This window comes from Thalassophryne amazonica, chromosome 1, assembly GCF_902500255.1.
Source record: "Thalassophryne amazonica chromosome 1, fThaAma1.1, whole genome shotgun sequence".
In the NCBI taxonomy this organism is placed as follows: Eukaryota; Metazoa; Chordata; class Actinopteri; order Batrachoidiformes; family Batrachoididae; genus Thalassophryne; species Thalassophryne amazonica.
In genome coordinates this window covers 130522992-130545609 of record NC_047103.1, presented here as the reverse complement: position 1 = coordinate 130545609, position 22618 = coordinate 130522992, and the positions used below count along the sequence as shown (strand labels likewise).

General features: G+C 39.8%; 1 protein-coding gene and 1 long non-coding RNA gene across 3 annotated transcripts in view; one reads left to right on the top strand and one right to left on the bottom strand.

Annotated features, from left to right (window-relative positions):
- filip1l (filamin A interacting protein 1-like) overlaps positions 1 to 22618 on the bottom strand; it is a 380097-nt gene that overhangs the window by 88013 nt on the left and 269466 nt on the right. The window lies entirely within an intron of this gene.
- LOC117514268 lies at positions 1396 to 8983 on the top strand. The gene is made up of 3 exons (XR_004561847.1): positions 1396 to 1476; positions 6359 to 6364; positions 8972 to 8983. It is a non-coding gene; the product is annotated as an uncharacterized LOC117514268 (long non-coding RNA).

Here is a 22618-nt window from a genome sequence, read left to right as displayed (position 1 = left end):
AATCCAACAAGACCAAGCATTCATGATATGCACACTTTTAAGGCTATGAAATTGGGCTATTAGTAAAAAAATTAGAAAAGTGGGTGTTCACAGTGATAGTAGTGTGGAATTCAGTCAGGGAGTTCGTCAGTTTTGTGGAACAAACAGGTGTGAATCAGGTGTCCCCTATTTAAGGATGAAGCCAGCACCTGTTGAACATGCTTTTCTCTTTGAAAGCCTGAGGAAAATGGGACGTTCAAGACATTGTTCAGAAGAACAGCGTAGTTTGATTAAAAAGTTGATTGGAGAGGGGAAAACTTATACACAGGTGCAAAAAATTATAGGCTGTTCATCTACAATGATCTCCAATGCTTTAAAATGGACAAAAAAAAACAGAGATGCGTGGAAGAAAATGGAAAACAACCATCAAAATGGATAGAAGAATAACCAGAATGGCAAAGGCTCACCCATTGATCAGCTCCAGGATGATCAAGGACAGTCTGGAGTTACCTGTAAGTGCTGTGACAGTTAGAAGATGCCTGTGTGAAGCTAATTTATTTGCAAGAATCCCCCGCAAATTCCCTCTGTTAAATAAAAGACATGTGCAGAAGAGGTTACAATTTGCCAAAGAACACATCAACTGGCCTAAAGAGAAATTGAGGAATATTTTGTGGACTGATGAGAGCAAAATTGTTCTTTTTGGCTCCAAGGGCCACAGACAGTTTGTGAGACGACCCCCAAACTCTGAATTCAAGCCACAGTTCACAGTGAAGACAGTGAAGCATGGTGGTGCAAGCATCATGATATGGGCATGTTTCTCCTACTATGGTGTTGGACCTATATATCGCATACCAGGTATCATGGATCAGTTTGGATATGTCAAAGTACTTGAAGAGGTCATGTTGCCTTATGCTGAAGAGGAGATGCCCTTGAAATGGGTGTTTCAACAAGACAATGACACCAAGCACACTAGTAAACCAGCAAAATCTTGGTTCCAAACCAACAAAATGAATGCCTCGCAGATGTGAAGGAATCATGAAAAACTGTGGTTATACATCTAAATACTAGTTTAGTGATTCACATGATTGCTAAAAAAGCAGTTTGAACATAATAGTTTTGAGTTTATAGCATCACCAGCAGATGCTACTATTATTGTGAACACCCCCTTTTCTACTTTTTTTTACTAATAGCCCAATTTCATAGCCTTAAGAGTGTGCATATCATGAATGCTTGGTCTTGTTGGATTTGTGAGAATCTACTGAATCTACTGGTACCTTGTTTCCCATGTAACACTAAGAAATATACTCAAAACCTGGATTAATCTTTTTAGTCACATAGCACTACTATTATTCTGAACACTACTGTAAATGCGCTCCTTGTCTATTGATGTCCGGGCATTCTGTCTTGAAGCTTTGTGCATGCTCAAAACTTTGAGCAGACATCAGATGGAGAGCTTCACCGGTGGTTGCACGTTTGTTTACTGTTTGTCCTGCACTTGTTTGCTGGCTTGACAGTGGACGTGAGATGTTAGTTTTCACCGTGCATTATTTTTCATCCTCTGTTCGTGTCCAGAATTGCTGTGAAATTGCAATTGGTGGTTGTCCACTCATTCCATCAGTTCCCCAAATCCATGGAGACTAACAGATTAGGCAATTTTTGCCACCAGACAAATTATTTCATTCTGTTTCTAATCAGTTTATGAAATCTGTCACAGTGTGATGACACCTTAATATCTGTATGACAGGCGCATATTTACTGTATGCGTGATGTGCTTTTATTGGCTTTGTTACTGTGTGCATGCAGCAGTACCACACAAAGTTTGGAATGAAACTGCACATTGTTGAGTGTGATTTGTGTTGCACACCAGACAAAGCGGCTCTTAGAAGCCGGCGCAGACGAGGCCCGGTCTTGCCCTGTACACTCAGTTAGGTCTGACACACAAACTTGTGAGATCGTCAGAGCCCAGCGGCTGAGTACCTGACATTCGTCTATGACATCATTGGCTTGTAATCAAGTCCACATTTCCCCCCCCCACCTTCTTTCAGTCTCTTTCTCACTCAGATTCTTTTGCTCATTATATTTCTAACTGATTTTGTCTTCCCGTCCCTCTTTGTTTGTTTATTCACTTTCTTGTCTTTCTCTTTGCTCTCTGACTTCTTCACTCTTTCTTCAGTTTTGGATGCCACCTCTTTTTCTTGTTTCTGATCTCAGCCTGGGCCTCAGCATGGCCTCCACCATTAAAATGGAGCATGAATTTAATTGTCAGGCTAAAAACTCTCATGTGGACTTAGCAGGCCTTTTAAGGTCAGAATTGTTTTTTTTACAGCCGTTCTTAGCCTGAAGACCTTTCATTTGTTTTTGTGACTTTATGTTGTATAGTTGAATAGTTGAAATGGCTAGAATTGCCTTTTAAAGATGAATTTGTTTGATCTGTGTTTCTGTTCTCCTTCTGTAGCCTATAATCTCTCTTTACACCTCAGCTAAAAATTATGTTTTCGCTTTGTTGGCTTGTTTGTTGGGTTGTAAGATTAGTTTGTTGGGTTGTAAGATTACTCAAAAACTAATGTACCAAATTCACATACAGTCATTTGCTGAGATTCTGAAGTAGAAACTCTAAATTTTGAGGTGGATCAACAAAATCAGGCAAAGTAAACCATCATACTAGGTTATCCCAAATTATAAAATGAGCCGCTACGATTTTTTTCACATTAACATTTTTATCTGAAACATGTACTTTTTATGGTTTTCATAATTTTAAAATGTCCTTACTGCGACATCACAATCAGGTTTGTGAGCATGTGCTAGTGCCACATGTCACTGCATCCACCCAATTCAGACAACTGGTCCATCCTCACTACTTGACAGTAATCATCTATCTGCCACAGCCAGGTGAAATGTGGCATCCCCTTGGTCTTCTTCAGCATCTGGGGTCCTCAACACTGAATCACCTGAATGCTGGATCATGGTCAGGGAAACACATTGTAGGGCCATAATGTTGGAACTGATGCTTCTTCACAATCCAAGTGATACTCCTCATTTTAGCCTAAGTAAGTAAGTACCCACTAAGTACTAAAAACCCATTTATTTGACACAGTGTCATTCCTGTGGTACTCAAGGATCCTCCAAAGAGACCCAATACCAAAGACATCCAGTCAACACCTTAGGTCACTGCTTTGTGTCCAGGTCTCACAACCATACAGCAAGAGAGGCAACACCAGGACCCTAACATGTGGCCCTTTGTTTGCCTGCAAAGATATCAGCATCTCCAAACACCTCTGTCCAGCAACCTCATGACTCCATAAGTTCTTCCCAGACACCTCTGGCTCTCAAAAGCTGAGGACCCAGAGACACTTTAACCACATACAGATGCACTTCTGATGAGTGAGTTCATGAAGTCATTGAAAACCTGTGTCTTTGTTGATCCAGGACAATCACAAACCCAGACACTCTGACTTCTCTCTCAGCTTCTTGAGACCTGCATTTAAAGCATCTACAGTGTTTATTCTGCAGAGATCACAGCATCATAGTGTTTTCCTTACCAACAAAAGCACCCAAGATGCTGGTTTCTACCCTTCTGCCCCATCTCCACTTCAATGTTGTGTGCTTCAAGAAAATTCTCACACACACACACACACACACACACACACACACACACACACACACACACACACACACACACACACACACACACACACACACACACACACACACACACACACACACACACACACACACACACACTCATCTTCAACTGCTTAGTACAATTAAGGGTCGCTGGGGGGCTGGACCTATCCCAGCAGTCATAGAGCATGAGGTGGGGTACACCCGGGACAGGACACCAGTCTGTCATAGGGCCACAAACAGACAAACAAACACAATCACACCCACTTGCACACCTACGGACAATTTAAAGATTCCAGTCCACCTAACCCGCATGTGTTTGGATGTGGGAGGAAACCGGAGCACCCAGGAGGAAACCCACCTAAACACGGGGAGAACATGCAAACTCCACACAGAAAGGCCACAGGTGGGAATTGAACCCATGACCTTCTCTCTGTGAGGAAACAGTGTTAACCACTAAGCCACTGTGCTGCCCCCAAGAAAATTCAAATTTTTATATTTTGTATTTTTCCAAATAATCTAGGAACAGTTGTGATATTTCACAGAATGAAAATCAAACCATACTTGATGAACCCTGATCAACCTGACTGTATCCTTTATCTGCCTCCATAACCCATTTTCACTCTCTTTGTAGCCACAAAAATCCCTCATGCTGTAAAACTGCAGTATCTTTTGTCTTTCTTTAATATTTTTCTTTGATCATTGAGGTTAAATGTGTGTGTGTGTGTGTGTGTGTGTGTGTGTGTGTGTGTGTGTGTGTGTGTGTGTGTGTGTGTGTGTGTGTGTGTGTGTGTGTGTTGAGTCAAATCCCACACCCCATACAACAATTCATAAACCCATTGTGTGCTTTTTTCTCTAATTATTCTCTTCTACAGTTTGGAATGTCAAGTTCTCACATCCTTTCCAAAATACACAACACCCAAAAATAGCAAAAGGATTTGTTATAATTTATGTCCAATAAATTATTAGAGACCCATTATAACAACACCAGATCACCATTATAATGCCAGAGTTTATTTTGAAATTATAAGAGAAAACGTTTGCCATTGGAATCCACATGAGTTTTAATAATCAGACATGTGGGAACTCATTTTTTTGGTTCTTGAACCAATTGTTCCCAACTATGAAGTGACACAAACTTTCCATCGCACCATCATGTGATAGGAGATTGTTGGCAGGAATCAATCTCACACATTCAGATTGAGGCTTGGCGCACCCACATAGACTGTAATTTACAGGAGAATAACAGCAGTTATAGCTGAACAAAGGATCATAGTCACAGTGAGAAATTAAGGGAGGTGTGTACATGTGTATGCGCGCGCACAGTCGACTGTCTCTTCTGCCCTCAATAGGTACAGCTGATAATCATTACTTCCCAAGCACTTCAGGCTTTGATATAAATCTCACAAACTTAAGGGGGATGTTCCGATAGCTGTGTGCACAGACGCGGTGGATTTCAAAACCCCCAAGGCCACACGTGAGCCAGCAGCTATTACATGTATGGCAAGAACTTGGCAGTAGCTCTTCCAACATAATGGATCATCAGACAGGCAGGTTCTCTTGAAGGGTGAAGAACCATTTCAAAGTTAAGCTTTGTGAAGATCAGAGAGTGGTAGTAACCAAAACAAGATGACTATCAATGCAGTTGCTCCATTCCTGTTTCGAGTCAGTTACAGCTGTTGTCACTTTATGGCTCAAAGGAGGCAGCCGTCATGTTTTCTCATTTACGCATTAACCATATTATCATTCATATACAAACGAAAGTCAAAAAGTGTTGCAGTTAATTTAATAATATTAATTCATTGCACTATGTTTTTTTTACTTGGTGTCCCTTTGACATTAAAGGTACTTCTTTATATGAGAGTGTGTTGAGGTACTGAAGTACCTTTTGTTCTTTCACATCAAAGATCTTATTTGCACTGTGCTCCTCCTGGAATTTTTCATTCCTCTGTCATGGTAAGTGTCACACAATGTTATGTCATATATTCCTTCTGATGAAGACGGGTCCATGCAGCGCTTTTGGATCTCTTTTGATGTTTATCCTCTGCAGGGTTCTCACCTTGAGCCTGGCCTTGGACAGTTGTTTTCCTGTGTGCACTTGATGTCTCCAGGTTGGCAGTCCATTGCAGTGCTGCACTAAGACTGGCTGTCAGATCCCAAGATTTGGAAATCTTCTTTCTCAGAGTGTTTCGAGGATTTGCATGGCCAACCCCTTGAGCAAGTACCATGTTTGAGCTTGCTGAATAGCAGTTGTTTTGGGATTCTGGTGATGTTCATCCTGAATATATTGCCTCTGAGCATTGTTTCGACTGTAGTTATGTTTTTACTTTGCAGTGACAGTGGTCACACAAAGTACCATCAACACTTGACTTTCAAGATCGAAGTGACCTCTGGTGAAACATTTCAAGTTGGTGTATGTGGTGCGCTAAGGGTCCCATAAAGTAGTGGAATTCTATTTATCGTCAGGTCAGTAGTTACAGTTGGACCTTATCTGCTGAAACACCTTGATTGTAACGCATTGAAGGCTGCTGCCCTTGAGATGATCTCCATCAGACTTCTGAGTCATGCGGTGCATTATCTACCATATTGTCTTTGAGATTTGTGAATATTTCAAAAAATTTGCTGAACTGAGCGGTTGCTAACCAGTTGGATGAAAGCATCCTCCAGCCCAAATGGAGAACCCCAGTGCTTAAGATGGTCAATTAACACAACATGTTGTTGTCTGTATTGTATAATAATGTCACACCATGTCACACAGGTTCTTGTGTCATGTATGTCAATCATGCGGAACAGTACCATGTACCATAAATGTGCCTAAAACCTTTTACCTTATTTGTACATAAAAGTAAATTTGTGATAGTTTTTCACCTTTTTTTCAAAATACTATAATTATTAAAATAATGGCTAAGTTATATTTTAATTTGAAAACTGATTTGTTTCTTTTTTTTTTTTGAAACTGAAAATTTAGATTTTGTGATGAAGTAAACAACATTAAATACCACTTTATCAAAATTCTAGATTGTCAAACTTTTGCAGAGTCCTGTATGTATGCTGTAATTTTTTTAAATGACTCATCCTCTGCCTTAAATTTAATCCAATCAAATTTTATTTGATAGCACCACAAATCCTTTTGTATACAAGGCAGCTGATAACCCAGCATCCTCCACTGTGTGTATCTGAAGCATTCATGTATAAATCGCACTCATAAGCCAGAAAAAAGATGGACAGAAACATGCACAGATGGAGCATGAAAACATCATAGTGTCAAACCTTCATAGGGTGGAATAACTGAACATATGAAGATGCATGCATGTATCAATTTTGGAATGTCAGTCAGTCAGAGGTTATAGACAATGTTCAACAATGATATAGCTAATGTACAGAGTCCACAGTGTTTGAAGTGGCTCTGTTGTCAAAATCCTGACTGATCGGTGTGCCAAAAGCTCACTGGGTGAGGAAACATAGTATATGATTATGAATCTCAATTTTGGAATGAATTGGATAAGGTGTTCACAAAATAATTTGATGGTAGAATGCATGCACACATGGAGTGAGAGTCTATATCAAAATTTTAAAATTTTATTATGTGGGTGATAGTAGCTAGTGTGTATCAGAACATGATCTCAGCTTGAGTAATGTGAGAACTTATAATGTGTATAATGTGTGTGTTCTTCTTTGGGCTGTTCCCTGTCCTCTTTATGTTCCTGTTTCACACCAACCACTTGCATGCCCTCCCTCAACATATCCATAAACCTCCTCTTTGGCCTCTCTCTTCTGCTCCTGGCTGGTGGCTCCATCCACTGAATCCGTCTCCCTATATATCTGTTGGCCCTCCTCTGCACATCAGGGCTGTGCAGAATTCAGAATTGAATTGAGAATGACTCAAATCCAGTTCGTGACAGTGTTGGCCACAGTTCCACTTATCCGCTAACCGCTAATTAGCAAAGCTAACTTTTTTATTAGCAGATTAGCTTTTCAGCTAACTTTGAAAACATCAGTGGACCAATTAGCTTCCACTAAATTTAGTTCCGCCAACTTTCAGTCCGATAGCATTTATTTGCTGGCATAGTGAGTAAGACTTAACAGTTGAAAATGTTTGTAAACCCTAAAATCATACATGTTAGTTCCTGTCTGTTGTGTGTCTGCAACAGTCAGAATGCTGTGAGGGGGCAGGGCAGCTACCACAAAAAAGTGTGTCATTTACTTTTCACACGCAACACCACAGATGGTGGCAGAAGACATCAAACGCAAGGCACGTTTCACTCATGGTCACAACATAACTCTTCACCCAAGTAACTACACTACTTGAACTATAAAAACACAACAAATCTATAACACTAACAACACTGCTAAACCAACATGTACAACAATAACAGTAATTAAAAAAACAAGCAAACCCTGAACTCCCATAATGCATTTCAGCAGCACAACAATTCAGAAACGGCTCACCCATGTTGTGTTCAATGCGACTGGTAAAAAACAGATCTGTCTTTGAAGCAAACACGCTGCCAGTTGCTCCTGCAATGCAGCTGACAGGGTGCATAAAGACAAAAGCTCTGGCTCGCTGTTCGTTTTGGGTTTGTGATTGCCATTGAATTTACTCAGTAGCCCCTGTGGTGATTAAACCCGAAACTGGCTTATCAGTAGCTGACAGTGTACGGAGTCAATACTAAAAGTTAGTGGTTAGCATTTAGCTGTGAATTCCACAAATTTTTTTTTATCGGTTTAGCATTATAAAAGCTAACTTTTCGATTAGCTGTGCCCGCCACTTATTCTTGAATTTGAGTTGGGTTTTGAACTGAGATGGCAAAGAGGATGCAGAACTGCAATTCCAAAATTCTGAATTTTGCTCAGCCCTGATACATGTACATACAAACCATCTCAATCTTACCTCTTACACCCAAGGAAAATCCCAGCTCTTCCACCTGTCCTCATTCGTGTCACTGCTTCTAAACTGTACAACTTAGATGATCTCACTGATTTGTTATAGTGTGCAATGAGCTGAGCACAGCATCACTGAACTGATTATTACAGACAGAAAATAGTTTGCATAACTCTGTGCAGTTTATTGGAAATTCATATCTTCTGAAAAGAAACATAATTGGTGCACAGTCTGTTTTTCATATTCACAGAATGAAAGTGTCCTTGATCAACACGGTCAGTCAGGGATGTGGGGTTTTTTTTGTGTTTGGTCATTTGTGCCACCTTTCTATTGACATCACATCCCTGAAATAGTGGATATGTTGACATGGTTCAGTAAGAGGAGGTCTGCACTGCTTCAGTGCTTTGCTATGTTTTTTCAGCAGTGCAACATCCTATTAATACCTCAGCAACATACTTTATAGGATAGCGCTACAGAATGATTCATAAGAGATCTTTTGGTTTTATAGCCAGATGACCACAAGTAAACGTCGGGGACACCTCACACGATCAACTACAATCTGTAAACGGTAGACCATGGAGTTTAAAAATTGGCAGTACATTCACAGGAAGAAGGAGAGGCATACTGTACACAAACTAATCTGTGCAGCTGTCAGATGAACAGCGAGATCTGCCAGACAGAGACTCTTTGATGGTTTCCTAATGGATTAGCATTAATCTCAGATAGTCCACAGATGCACACGAGAAACTCTCTAATTAGTTTTCAAAGAGCTGACCTTCCTTAAATGATCACATCTCAAAGCCTAAAATTTACCTTCTGTTCTTTTTACACAATTTTACCTGTAAGTCTCCATAATAATTATATCTGTCACGCTATATAACCTACTTTTTTAACCTCTGAAATGACTAACTTAAGATTCTGCGAGTACTTACATTACTGTTTGTCAGGAGGAAGCTGCCACTTGATTATTAGTGCAGTCGTTGCCTGGCTAATCTCTTAATGTTTGCTTTCCCAGGGGCATTAACCATATCCCAGCCTCACCTTTGGCCAAAACAGGCCCTCAGTCTGCACTGATACGAAGGTTGTATTTACAGAGTTACACAGAAATGCACTTCAAAGCCTTGATACTATTGAAATAGCAGCATGAATCAGTGCACTTTGAGCTTGAAACATCATCAGCCTCGTTGCAAGTGACTGGAGTTTGAAGAAAATGCATTCAATTTCAAGTTTTGGAAGAGGTCCACCACAATTCATGTGGTGCTTTCATCAGTGCAAAGCCCATTTCCCTTTGCAGACCTAATAAGGTTTTTGTTTAGCCACCTACTCTTAACAACACACACTTTGTGTAACAGTTGAGGGTAAATCAATTGCAAAATAATAATATTACACCTTAGACAAAACAGGAAATTCCAAATTTACAGTCGATGCTCTTCATCTGACACCTACAAAAGCATCTGTCTCATTTATTCATTCTCTGAGTTATCTGCAAACACTGTCCAACAGCTTTAAACACAGGAAATTGGTTTCCTAATCTTGTCAGCTTTTCACAACTGTAGTCATGGAGAAAATCCAAACCATGAGCCTGTGTAAAATGCTTCCACACGCTGTGATGCACCTGTATCAGTTTTAGTCAGAGGAGATGGTGTATTAATTGCACAGCACAGTGTGTAATTTGAGGGAAAAAGTTGGCCTATACTGTATACAGACCTGGGTTTGAGTCCCCGCTATCCTACCTGCTTGTGACATTGCCTAGGAAAGTAACCTGTGATGGTCTGGCGTCCCATCCACAGGAAATCGTAGACCGTCATTTGCTTCGAGCTACAGAATCCAAGAAGAAGCACAGAGGTCTTCTTCCTTCTACAAGAGTGGGACGAGGCCTTTAGACCTTTGTGTCAGTCCAAAGGCATAACTCAAAATATTTTTAACCAAGCATGGTAGTGGTTGTGGTGTGGTGTATTGTTTTCATTCCTGTGTGTTTGTGTTTGAACAAATAACTTGATGGAATGAATGAAAGCCAGCCAAGAACAAAAAAGTAATTTAATTTACAGAAAAGTTGGTTAAAAGTAGAGATCAAATGCCAAAATGTTGGCCTAGTGCATATCTGTAGGGGATATTTAGAATGCCAGTTTGGAGAAATTGGTTGAAGAGGTGCCAGTTGTTACTATTAAGCACTAATATTAAGTCATATGTTGTGTCATCTATTTTTTGGTCACATGACCTTTAGTGTTGAGTGACCTTGAAAGGTCAAACTCAAAGTCATCATTGTTTAATTCTCAAATGTCAAAGCCTCACAAAACCATATATTACGATATTAATTTGTGGCTTTTGGACTCTGAATGACCCTTCTAGTTTGGCTGGGTTCACTGGCCCTGAAATAAAAACCAGGAGTGAACATCCTTCCACACTGTGATGACCATTCTGCCCAAAATAATCAAGCACTCTTTTCAAGGCTCAGATCATGAATTTAGAACTCCTTACACTACAGATGTTGCTGTTGAGGAGCAAGGTACTATTTGTTCCATCTGAACTGAACATTTGGTTAAAAAAGGAATGAAAGTTTTAAATTACTGTGTACTAATGGTTTCAATGTCAAATAGAGCCCAACCGATATATCGGCCGGCCGATATTATCGGCCGATATAAGCCCTTTTCAAAGTAATGACTATCGGCTGAAATTTTGTCGATAGAACGCCGATAATTTCTCATAAACAGAACAGTTACTGAAATAATGTTTGTGTCTGCAATGTAAAATGTCCTTGCACCGTTTGTCCAGTAGATGGAGCTCTGACTCCATTCAACTGAGAGCTGCTTACATCCCTGCTTAAATGTGTTCATCACCGGCCCCCGTAGTTCGCCGTCACACTGCATTGATCGGCTGACAAAAGCATACAAGTAAGTTTATAAGGCAGTTGTTTGTAATAACTTTGTGATTACATTCACCCCACATTTCTCCCGTTTCAGTTCAACTCAGTTTGATTAACTCAGTTTATGTAGTAATGTGTCAAATGTGCTTCATTGTGTCAGTCACGCTTTTTAAGCTCACATTGTGTAGACCTTATTTCTAGCACAAAAAACTTTCATTTACTGCTAAGAGGTTGAAACATTCAGATTCACTGGTCGTCCGGAACGGCTTTGGGAATTACTGCCGTTTGCCATTAACCCTCTGGGGCTGACACTGTCGTATACAATGGCTGGGACCAAGCTTCACTAAATTCTAAATAACTTTTTAATGATATGAGATAGAAATGTACTTTTTTTTGCTGAAAAGTTAACTCAGCAGACTTTCGATCCACTGTCAGCCACCTTGGTACTCCTCATAGAAGATGTGTGATGACATGCGCAATGTGAGTGTCCAATCGGAATTGGTTCTCCGTCACATGGTTTTCCAAAATCCAATCGTAGGGCAGATTTACCTCACGTGATATGGCAAAGATCATTTTCAGGAGTGATATCTTACTAGTTGGCCCGTTTGAATAGCCCCCTAACTGCTCCAATTGCATTTTTGCATTTTTTAACTTGAAAGTTCTTCTCTGTTATAAAGTTAATCAATATGAGGACAAAGCTTCAGCTTTTAGCTCATACATTTTTTGTTAAGGGTCCAAAAAAATAACATTTTATTCATTTATAAAAAAATAATAATAATATCGGCTAATTTATCGGCTATCGGCATTTTTTCATCCAAATATTGTTATCAGCCTCAAAAAATCCATATCGGTCAGGCTGTAATGTCAAATATCACAAATGAAAAATGGTGTTAATGTGACCATTAAAGTGTTCATCTCCCCACTTATAGGAAAAAACCTATCCGTTACAATGTGTTGACTACAAATCCAAGAATGATCACATGGGCTCATTTTTATGCTTCATTCCTCAAAGCTTTAAAAAAAAAAAAAAAAAAAAAAAAAATCCTTTCCCCTAGAAAGGCAGTATACTGAAATGACTTGTCTTCACAGGTGCAGCTGTTTAGCATTTGCTCTCACTCGGTGCTAAGAGAGAGAGAGAGACAGAGAGAGAGAGAGAGAGAGAGAGAGAGAGCTATGATGATGATGAAAGGACAGTAATGTGTACTGTCCAATACTGAACATTCTAATAGTATGTGACCATAAATCATTACCCTACGGTCAGATTAGCTACAAGAGACAGAGGCAAAGCGACCAGCTGCCATTCATTTTCAATCAGAATGGACATTTTACAGCTGCAACAGAAAGTGGTAACTATACTGCCACACAGAGAAGTCTACTTTATGTAAATGGTGATGCAACACGATGACATTCTAAGTGAAGTCAGTGTGAAGGCAGCGTGATGTTGGTTGCTTACCTCAAAAAAAATAATCCAAGATGATGGAATATGCTGCCAGACAGCTGTATTTCTCTATAAATGGCATTTTCCTCTTATCATCCTCTTATAGTTTGTAAAAGTTCCTGAGAAATTAACACTTAAATCTAAAAACACTGTTTTTGTAACCAGATAATACCTCTGAGGCAATTTACAGGGTCAACTAGATATTATAAAGCTAACTATCATTTTACTGAAACAAATCAATGGAACTTTGGTTCCAAATAATATAAACTATATATAAATAAATATGACTTAAATATGAACATCTGTTGCACATGATCAGAATGTGTCCAAATAACATAGCTGTCTTATGTATCTCAAACATCATGCTGATGGACAGGTGTGCACAATGTTGCTACGACGGTTCATGCATGCGGGAACACGTGCAATGTGGTTATACACTGTGCAGCTACTGTGAAGAAACAATAAATGCGCGATGTGTAACTGCATCATGCAGCTGCTGTGACATTGTGCAGCTACTGTGAAAATAAAAAAATAAAAAAAATTACATGCCACTCACGAGAATCGAACCCGCACTTTCCAAAAGCTCTGATTGCCAGTCAGAAACTTTACCACCTGTGAAAACTGCGGGAAAATGCCTGATATTAGGAAGGACATGGACGTATTTAAAAAAATAAATAAAACCACACACCATATAAAAACACTGCATTGTATTGAATCCCTCTTATCAAGCGGGCAATACAAATATGATCTGTCTGTTCCTCTGTAGATGACCCATGGTCACAGACGTACAGTCATGAAATGACATGAATGAGAAGCAGTGCGCTCTTATGTTCACATCTGCTGTCGACGTGTGCAGTTGTTCCCACGTGCATGTCCTGCCCGACATGCGTGCCTTGTGGATGGCGCACTGCAGAACAGCCATCCCCAGCCATGATGTCCAGATCCACAGCTCCCCACAGCTGCTCCTGTCGGCAGCCACACCTCCTGTCAGTTCAGCGCACACACCAACGTGTCACTATGTCTGTTTGCAAAGCCACACTTGTGGGGAACTTAGACAAATTTCACATCCACCTCGACAGTGATTGTCTGCAGACTGTTGTCATGTTTGCAAGCCACTGTATATACTGATCAGCGACATATTTGTGATTAATTGTTATGAATGACTACATTCACAGAGATATGTCCATTTACATACAATTATATTGTGGTGTGCAGGGTATGTATCAGCCCTGTGATACCTTTAAGTCCAGATAGAAATGGGCATATAAGTAATCTGTTGGGAAAATTTGGGATTTGAGACATTATTGGGCTAAAGCTTCTTGAGTTTTATTATTATTTTATAGTTTTATTTATATGGTCTGGGGGTAATTTCTGACTTAATCTTTGTAAACTCAGATGTTTTTTTCCCTCAGAATATAAAATCTCCAGCCATCTCTGTGTTTTACTTGATTTTTGTTTTGTATGTTGGCCCTAATACATCCTCATACAAACACAAATCCAGTCACTACAGTAAAAATCATTCAAAAAAGGATGCTTATTCAGGACTATTGCTACTTATGCCACATAAGAAATTTTCTTCAACCATTACCTGTGACTAAATGGGGTCTTCAGATGGAAGTGCAGCTCGGTTTTGAGCACAAGTATTCGGCTAGCCCTCGTCTCATCTCCTGGTTGTTAAATTTGACTTTAGTTTGTGTTTTTGGTGTGTGTGATTTCTCAGTCAGTCATGTTGTCCGTCTGTGTTAGTCTGCACATTAGATCCGTCTCTTTTTCTTGCCCTTTCTCCCTGGAGCGATTGCAAGCCCAACTAAACTCAACACATGTTGTCATTTGCAAAGAGCCTTTTCCCCCTCCACTCAGTTCCAAAGCAAAGTATGACCTCAGATGAGACACATCTTTTTTTCAGAAATAATGGCTCACTCATGAGGGGTTTCAAATGATGAGAAAATAAATGGCAGCTAAACTAAAGTTATTATATGGATTGTACTCTCATTATATATTTTGACCTATTTACCATGAGAAAAGTTAGTTAAATCAATGGTAACTGGCATGTTGCCCATGGGGATCCACGGCCTCTAGACTGGTTAGTGTTTATAAAACAGGCAGCTGACATTTTCAAGGGTGGTAATAAATTGTGCAAAGTTTCTAGAATGAGTTGGAATGGCGTGTGATTCCATAATGTTTTTAGAACCTTAGACCTCAACAGTTTCATTATTATTTGTAATTATTTTATTTTATTTTTACTTCTATATTGTCATTTGATTTTTAAATGGACTACAATGGAAATAAGTGTTTTCACTTTCTTGTGTCATCCATGTATTTTTAATGTATTTACAATAATTATTATATACTTACATTGAGCTTACAAAATAAAATCACGCACGCACACACTCATGCTTTAACTATAAAGATAATTTGCCACCCCCTGCTGGAATGACGTGTTAGTCCCGAATGTAATTAGCAGTGTTACCTAATATCCATAGTTTCTCCAAAATATTAGTCCCATCAACTTTCCATTTTGGCAGCATTCATCCTTGACTCAAAATACATAAGCATACCAAACGGTAAATGTAAGCACTCCCCAGTTTGTCCATGATCTAACTTATACACACACGCACACACGAGCTTTTTGTCTTTTCTGCATTCTGCTCCAAGCAGGTGCTTCTGTTTTTAAACATGCACAAACAGAGATGGTGGCAAAATCAAATCAAATCAATTTCATTTATATAGCACCAAATCACAACAAACAGTTGCCCCAAGGCGCTTTATATTGTAAGGCAAAAGCCATACAATAATTACAGAAAAACCCCAACGGTCAAAACGACCCCCTGTGAGCAAGCACTTGGCGACAGTGGGAAGGAAAAACTCCCTTTTAACAGGAAGAAACCTCCAGCAGAACCAGGCTCAGGGAGGGGCAGTCTTCTGCTGGGACTGGTTGGGGCTGAGGGGAAAGAATCAGGAAAAAGACATGCTGTGGAAGAGAGCAGAGATCAATCGCTAATAATTAAATGTAGTGTGGTGCATACAGAGCAAAAACAGACAGAAACACTCAGTGCATCATGGGAACCCCCCAGCAGTCTAAATCATAACTAAGCATAACTAAGGGATGGTTCAGGGTCATCTGATCCAGCCCTAACTATAAGCTTTAGCAAAAAGGAAAGTTTTAAGCCTAATCTTAAAAGTAGAGAGGGTGTCTGTCTGGCAGAAGACATCAAACACAATACATTTTTCATTCATTATACTGGCACCATGACACTTATCTAAACTGACTAAACCAATTGAACTACAAAAACACAATAAATCAACACTAACAACACTATTGAACTAACACGAAGCACAATAACAACATTTAAAACCCCAAAACTCTGAACTCCCATGGTGCATTGCAGCACAATGGCCGTTGTTTACTGGGTAGCTAAAATTGCTAATTTCTCCCCTCCCACAAAAATTTGTCTGATAAAGTTTCCATTATCACAGCGTTCATCCTTGACCCAAAAATAGATAAGGATATCAAATGGCAAATATTAGCTCTCCCCAGTTTGTCCGTGATCAAAGTTATACAAACTCATGCACACATGCATGGAGAGGTTTTTGTCTTTTTTGCATTCTCCGCAAGCAGACATCCACAAACAGAGAGGTGGCAGAAGACATCAAACGCAATACACTTTTCACTCATGGTTCCAGCAACACGACACTTAACTAAACTGACTAAACCAATTGAACTACAAAAACCCAATAAAGCATTCATCCTTAACCCAAAATACATAAGCATACCAAACTGCAAATGTCAGCTCTCCCTAGTTTCTCCATGATCTAAGCCATACACACGCAAGCACATGCACACAGAGGCCACTTGGCTATTATAATATAGATGGCTCAAGCTGTTCATAGCAAAAAGGCCAATGTTAAAATTAAGTCTAACGAAATAGGCAGACATTGAGCCATGCTTTCATTTGAAGGGCCACAGTTCTTTTTTTATGACTGCTTATATTATTGATTATGTATAACCTGATTACTGGCATCTCACTTGCACAACATCACATCACCTTGTTATTTACATTTTTTTCATAATGTTGCCAGTACAAAAATGCATCTTTGAGAAACCATTTTCAAACATGTTGCTGGCCTCAAATTGAAGCCATGTATTTCTTTTTCCATAAACAAAATTTTGCAGCAACATCTAATACATTGTTGTTGTTGTCATTTTGGCTGCTCCTGTTTTTTATTTGGGGTCACCACAGCAGATACAGCCAGATTTGCATTGGTATTTGCCACAATATTTACGCCAGATGGCCTTCCTGATGCAAATCCAGTATAACCCGGAGAAGCACACACAGCTGCTGGTGTTCCAAAGAGGTCTCCCATCCAAGTACTACCCAGGTCCTGCACTGCTTAGCTTCTGAGATCCGACGGGATCAGGTTTACACAGAGCAGATCGGCTGCACAACATCTGATATATTGTATCTGGGCTATTTTCAATTAAATGCAGACTTTAAATGATTTGCAAATCATTGCATTATGTTTTGCCCTGCGACAGACATCCTGTCCAGGGTGTACCCTGTTTCATGCTTTATGACTGCTGGGATAGGCTCCAGACCCCCATGACCAATCTTGGATAAGCGCTTGAAAATGTGTATGTGTGTGTGTGTGTGTGTGTGTGTGTGTGTGTGTGTGTGTGTGTGTGTGTGTGTGTGTGTGTGCATTCTGTTTTATTTAAATTTTTCACAGCATCCCATCTTTGAAAATGGTGTTGTAACTGTACACCTTTTAGAGTAAAATGACCACAATCCACAGACATTCACCACTGAGACAGAGTTTACACCCAAAATGATCATTTTCAACCCAAGAATTTAAAGCATAATTGTTTTGGCATTGTTTGTAGGAATCACACACACATGCATACACACTCACGTTGTCAAAAACTGAATGACTAGTGAGGATAGCCACCGAATGGCCCGAATGATAATTTTGAAGAGTTATCTGCTTATGTGGATGTGTTTGGAGAAACTTGTCTTTGTGCAACTTTTGCCTGTTGTGTTCAGGTCAGGTTTGCATGCATTAGTCATCATCTGGGACTCCCTAAGTAATTGCTCTTTTGACCCAAAGTCATTCCAACAGTATTGTCTAGAGAGCCCTACTACAAAGACATTAATTACATGTCCAATGTCCAAGGCCATGCTATCTGTTACAATAAGCATAAATACAGAATGATGACAGCAGATAAACTTTTCGAATGGACATACCACAATGATTGTATTGGCCCTGAGGCCTATTCGGGCGATGCTTATCCCCAGATACTACTTCATGAAGTGGATGAGTGTCAATGACTTTTCCTGGAAGGGACGTCAGTCCATCGCAGGTTGCTTTACAATCAAACCCGATACTCATTTACAACTGGATGGGCTTGGATAATACAGGTTAAATGTCTTATCCAAGGACACCGACAGTTATCGTGACTAACCCGAGGCGTAGCCACACTTATTTCCCATTGAGCTATCTTGTCCGCCAATGTTGAGGCTCTGAAAAACTACCCCAGCATATATATTGGTTGTCAAATTCCTACCACAGAGCCACCTGCTCTCTGAGATGTGACTAAAATGCTCTGCTATGTGGACAATCTCTTAAGACACTGACTTTTTCATTGAAGTGTCTCAGTGTAGTTTAACCTGAGCCTACAGCCAGATAAATGTGTTAACAACCAACTTGTCTGTTTAAATTTGATTGCTTTAATCACTGCAACCGTGGAAACTAGTCAGTGTTTATAGTGCACCAATTAACTGAAACACTCTTTCAAATGGTGGTACAAAGAGCAAATTTGGTCAAATAATTAAAAAAAACACTCCTTAGATTTACCGTTTTGTAAAAGCTCACACCAATTTTCATGATGGTGGCCATCTTGAAAATTGGCTGCCATTCTGGCATATTGAATTGCAGTTGGATGATATTCATGTCCAAAAGTAGGTTGTTTTTTTTTTTTTTTGTATATTTTAAACTGTGAAGAAGTAGCTTGGGCAGCACGGTGGATTAGTGGTTAGCACTGTTGCCTCACAGCGATAAGGTCGTGGGTTCAATTCCCGTGGCCTTTCTGTGTGGAGTTTGCATGTTCTCCCCATGTTTGCATGGGTTTCCTCTGGATGCTCCGGTTTCCTCCCACATCCAAAGACATGCGGGTTTGGTGGATTGGAATCTTTAAAATTGTCCGTAGGTGTGTGTGTGGGTGTGTCTGTGTTTGTTTGTCTATTTGTGGCCCTGCGACAGACTGGAGTCCTGTCCTGGGTGTACCCCGCCTCACGCTCTCTGACTGCAGGGATGGGCTCTGGCCCCCCGCGACCCTTAATTGGACTAAGCGGTAGAAGATGAATGAAGAAGTAGCTTCTATACAGGCTCTGAGGCAAATCACCATGGTGCTTAACCTTGGATACAATCTTATGACATGCATGAGAGTCTCAAGCTTTCCATCACAGTTTACTTCCCCGGGCCAAGGCTGGTGTTCATGTACAGCTAGTTGGATGGTGAGGATACAGATAAAGCATCAAAGACAAAGACAATCTTGTCCAAGAACACAGACACATAGCATGACCAGGAATCAAACCCAGTGCTACATATTGTCAGTCCAACTCCTATCCCACAGACCCATCTGGTGTACTCTCAACTGGCTCCAAATTTGGAATCTACATGGTTGAAAAGGTTTGATTCAGTGCTAGAATAATCAATACTGGGCAAGTCTGTGCATATTTATCACCAAAAATATTTCAATACCAAGCAAAAAAAAAAAAAAAAAAAAAAATCCAAACCAAGTGTGACGGCACACACAGGGAAAGGGATGGAGAGCAAAATGTCAGTTTTTCAAAACCACTTCTTTTTTCTCCATTGTCTTATTTCTCAGCACTCCCATCTTTGGTGGCCAGCTGCCTCTTCCCCGTGCTTGATGTGCAGACAGGAAGAATGTAAATGATCATGATTGGGGATGTGGGCTGTGACGTGAGAATTTACTTTAGCCAGACAGGGATGTGATGTAGTGTTAGTGTGTGAGTGAGTGTGTGCGTGATTGCTGTTCAGTCCGGGTGACATCACTCCCCTCCCAGAGTGCTTGGAGGTGATAAGACTTCAGCTGGGCGTAAGTTTGAGATTTTAGACTCAAACTCATTCTATTATCTGCTGACTTCCTGCTGAGGCTCACCGCTTTCATTATCTCCATTACTCGGCAACTGGCCTTAAACTGTCTCCAAATAAAGTGAGGAGAGCCAGGCTGAGACTCATTCCATTTAGCTGCCACATCATCACTTCAATTCCTTTCAGATGGTTTGTGATCTCCACATCCGTATTCATGTTCCAGACATTTCAGCATGTTGTGTGCCATCTTTAATATTATTATTATTATTATTTTGCAGCATGAAAACATGACATTTAATTTCACTTACATTCTGAATGGTGTATAGCTTCACTTAATCACAGCTGTAGAAACAATTGAATAAACACACATAGAATCAAACATTTTTTATAATTATGCTGTAATGATATACAAATAATGAATGTTTGCTCAATGGTACGAATATTTCATTAGGTGAAAGATGTACCATTCAACTCAGCTTTGCCTCGTTGAATGGTACATTCCAGCTTTCACCAAATTAAATATTTTTTCTATTGAAAGAATGCAAAAACATTCATTATTTGTTTTATATAACGGCTACAATAGATCCTTGTCATTTGATATTATATTTAAACTATAATATTTATTATTATTATTTATTATATTATTATATTATACTATTATATTTAAACTAAAATATTTAAACTTTTATATGTGTTCATGTACCGGGCCGGCTTATGTGTGTTGTGTGTGTTATGTGTGTGTTGTTGTTTGTTTGTCATGAGGCCGGTCAAGGTTTGCTCAGCCCTGCTCATGACCTAGGGCAGGGATGTACATCTGGAGCTGGTCCCCGGGCGCCAAAAAGGCGACCTCTGCTCCTAACTGGCAATTAGGATGGGTAAAATGCAGTAAACACATTTCACTGTGCAGGGAACATGTTCCTATGTGCATATGACAATAAACTCCTTTTGAATCCTTGAATCCTTGAATTAATTTATAAACAGAAAAGGGACTTACATTTTGGTGTGCGTCAGTGGCATTTTGACATCAACAGTCCAACGCAAACTTGTTCTGTCAACTTGGAAAAACAGCTAGATAGTTCCAAAGATAATTCTGATGATGCAGTACGTAATACTTCAAAAAAAAAAAAAAAAAAAGATTCCACATACTTCCTCAGTCCAGCAAAAAATCGCATCAGAAATTTGTCCTGGTTTTCATCCAAACAGCTCTTCATTCCTCCAGACGGCTTATGGCATAGTTGATTTGTTGTTTTGTGTGTATGTGTGTGTGTGTGTTAGAAGAATTAGCACTGTCAGTTAGCTCGCTCAAATCGTCATCCATCAGCAAAACAAACTCCGCCATGTTTAGCTAAACACCATCCCCACTAGTGTGTGCATAGGTGGGGCTCACAGCATGCAATGGTACAAAAAGTATGGAACAAAATTTGCACAGTAAATGGAACGAATTATCCATGTCACGTAACATACAAAGCACCAATCAAATGACAAGGATCCACTCAACCGTTATGTAATATATAAATAATGAATGTTTATGAGTGCAATGGTAAGAGTATTTGCACAAGTTGTGGAACAACAACACTGTTAAAGACATCCATTCATTTTCCGTGATGATAGGTGAGGATAGGAACATAAGGAAAGTGAGGGTCACACCTTCTTGCACTTTTGAAGACATTTTAAAGAGGAATTTTTATGTACAACAATACTAATAATAATGATAGTAACAATAAAAATAATCCTTGCCTTGAGACCCTGCTACAGTGCATCCAGAAAGTATTCACATTGCTTCACTTTTTCCACATTTTATGTTACAGCATTATTCCAAAATGGATGAAATTCATTTCTTCCCTCAAACCTCTACTCACAACACCCCATAATTACAACATGAAAAACATTTATTGAAATCTTTGCAAATTTATCAAAAATAAAAAAGTAAGAAATCACATGTGCATAAATCAAATCAAAATCAAATCAATTTTATTTATATAGCGCCAAATCACAACAAACAGTTGCCCCAAGGCGCTTTATATTGTAAGGCAAGGCCATACAATAATTACGGAAAAACCCCAGTGGTCAAAACGACCCCCTGTGAGCAAGCACTTGGCGACAGTGGGAAGGAAAAACTCCCTTTTAACAGGAAGAAACCTCCAGCAGAACCAGGCTCAGGGAGGGGCAGTCTTCTGCTGGTACTGGTTGGGGCTGAGGGAGAGAACCAGGAAAAAGACATGCTGTGGAGGGGAGCAGAGATCAATCACTAATGATTAAATGCAGAGTGGTGCATACAGAGCAAAAAGAGAAAGAAACACTCAGTGCATCATGGGAACCCCCCAGCAGTCTAAGTCTATAGCAGCATAACTAAGGGATGGTTCAGGGTCACCTGATCCAGCCCTAACTATAAGCTTTAGCAAAAAGGAAAGTTTTAAGCCTAATCTTAAAAGTAGGTTAGGCTTAAACATAAGTATTCACACCCTTTGTTCAATACTTTGGTGATGCAGCTTTGGCAGCAATTACAGCCTCAAGTCTTCTAGAATATGATGCCACAAGCTTGGCACAGCTATCTGGATGGTTCTGTCCATTTATCTTTGCAACACCTCTCATCCTCCATCAGGTTGGACGGGGAGCGTCGGTGCACAGCCATTTTCAGTTCTCTCCAGAGATGTTCAATCAGATTCAGGTCTGGGCTCTGGCTGGGCCACTCAAGGACATTCACAGAGTTGTCCTGAAGCCA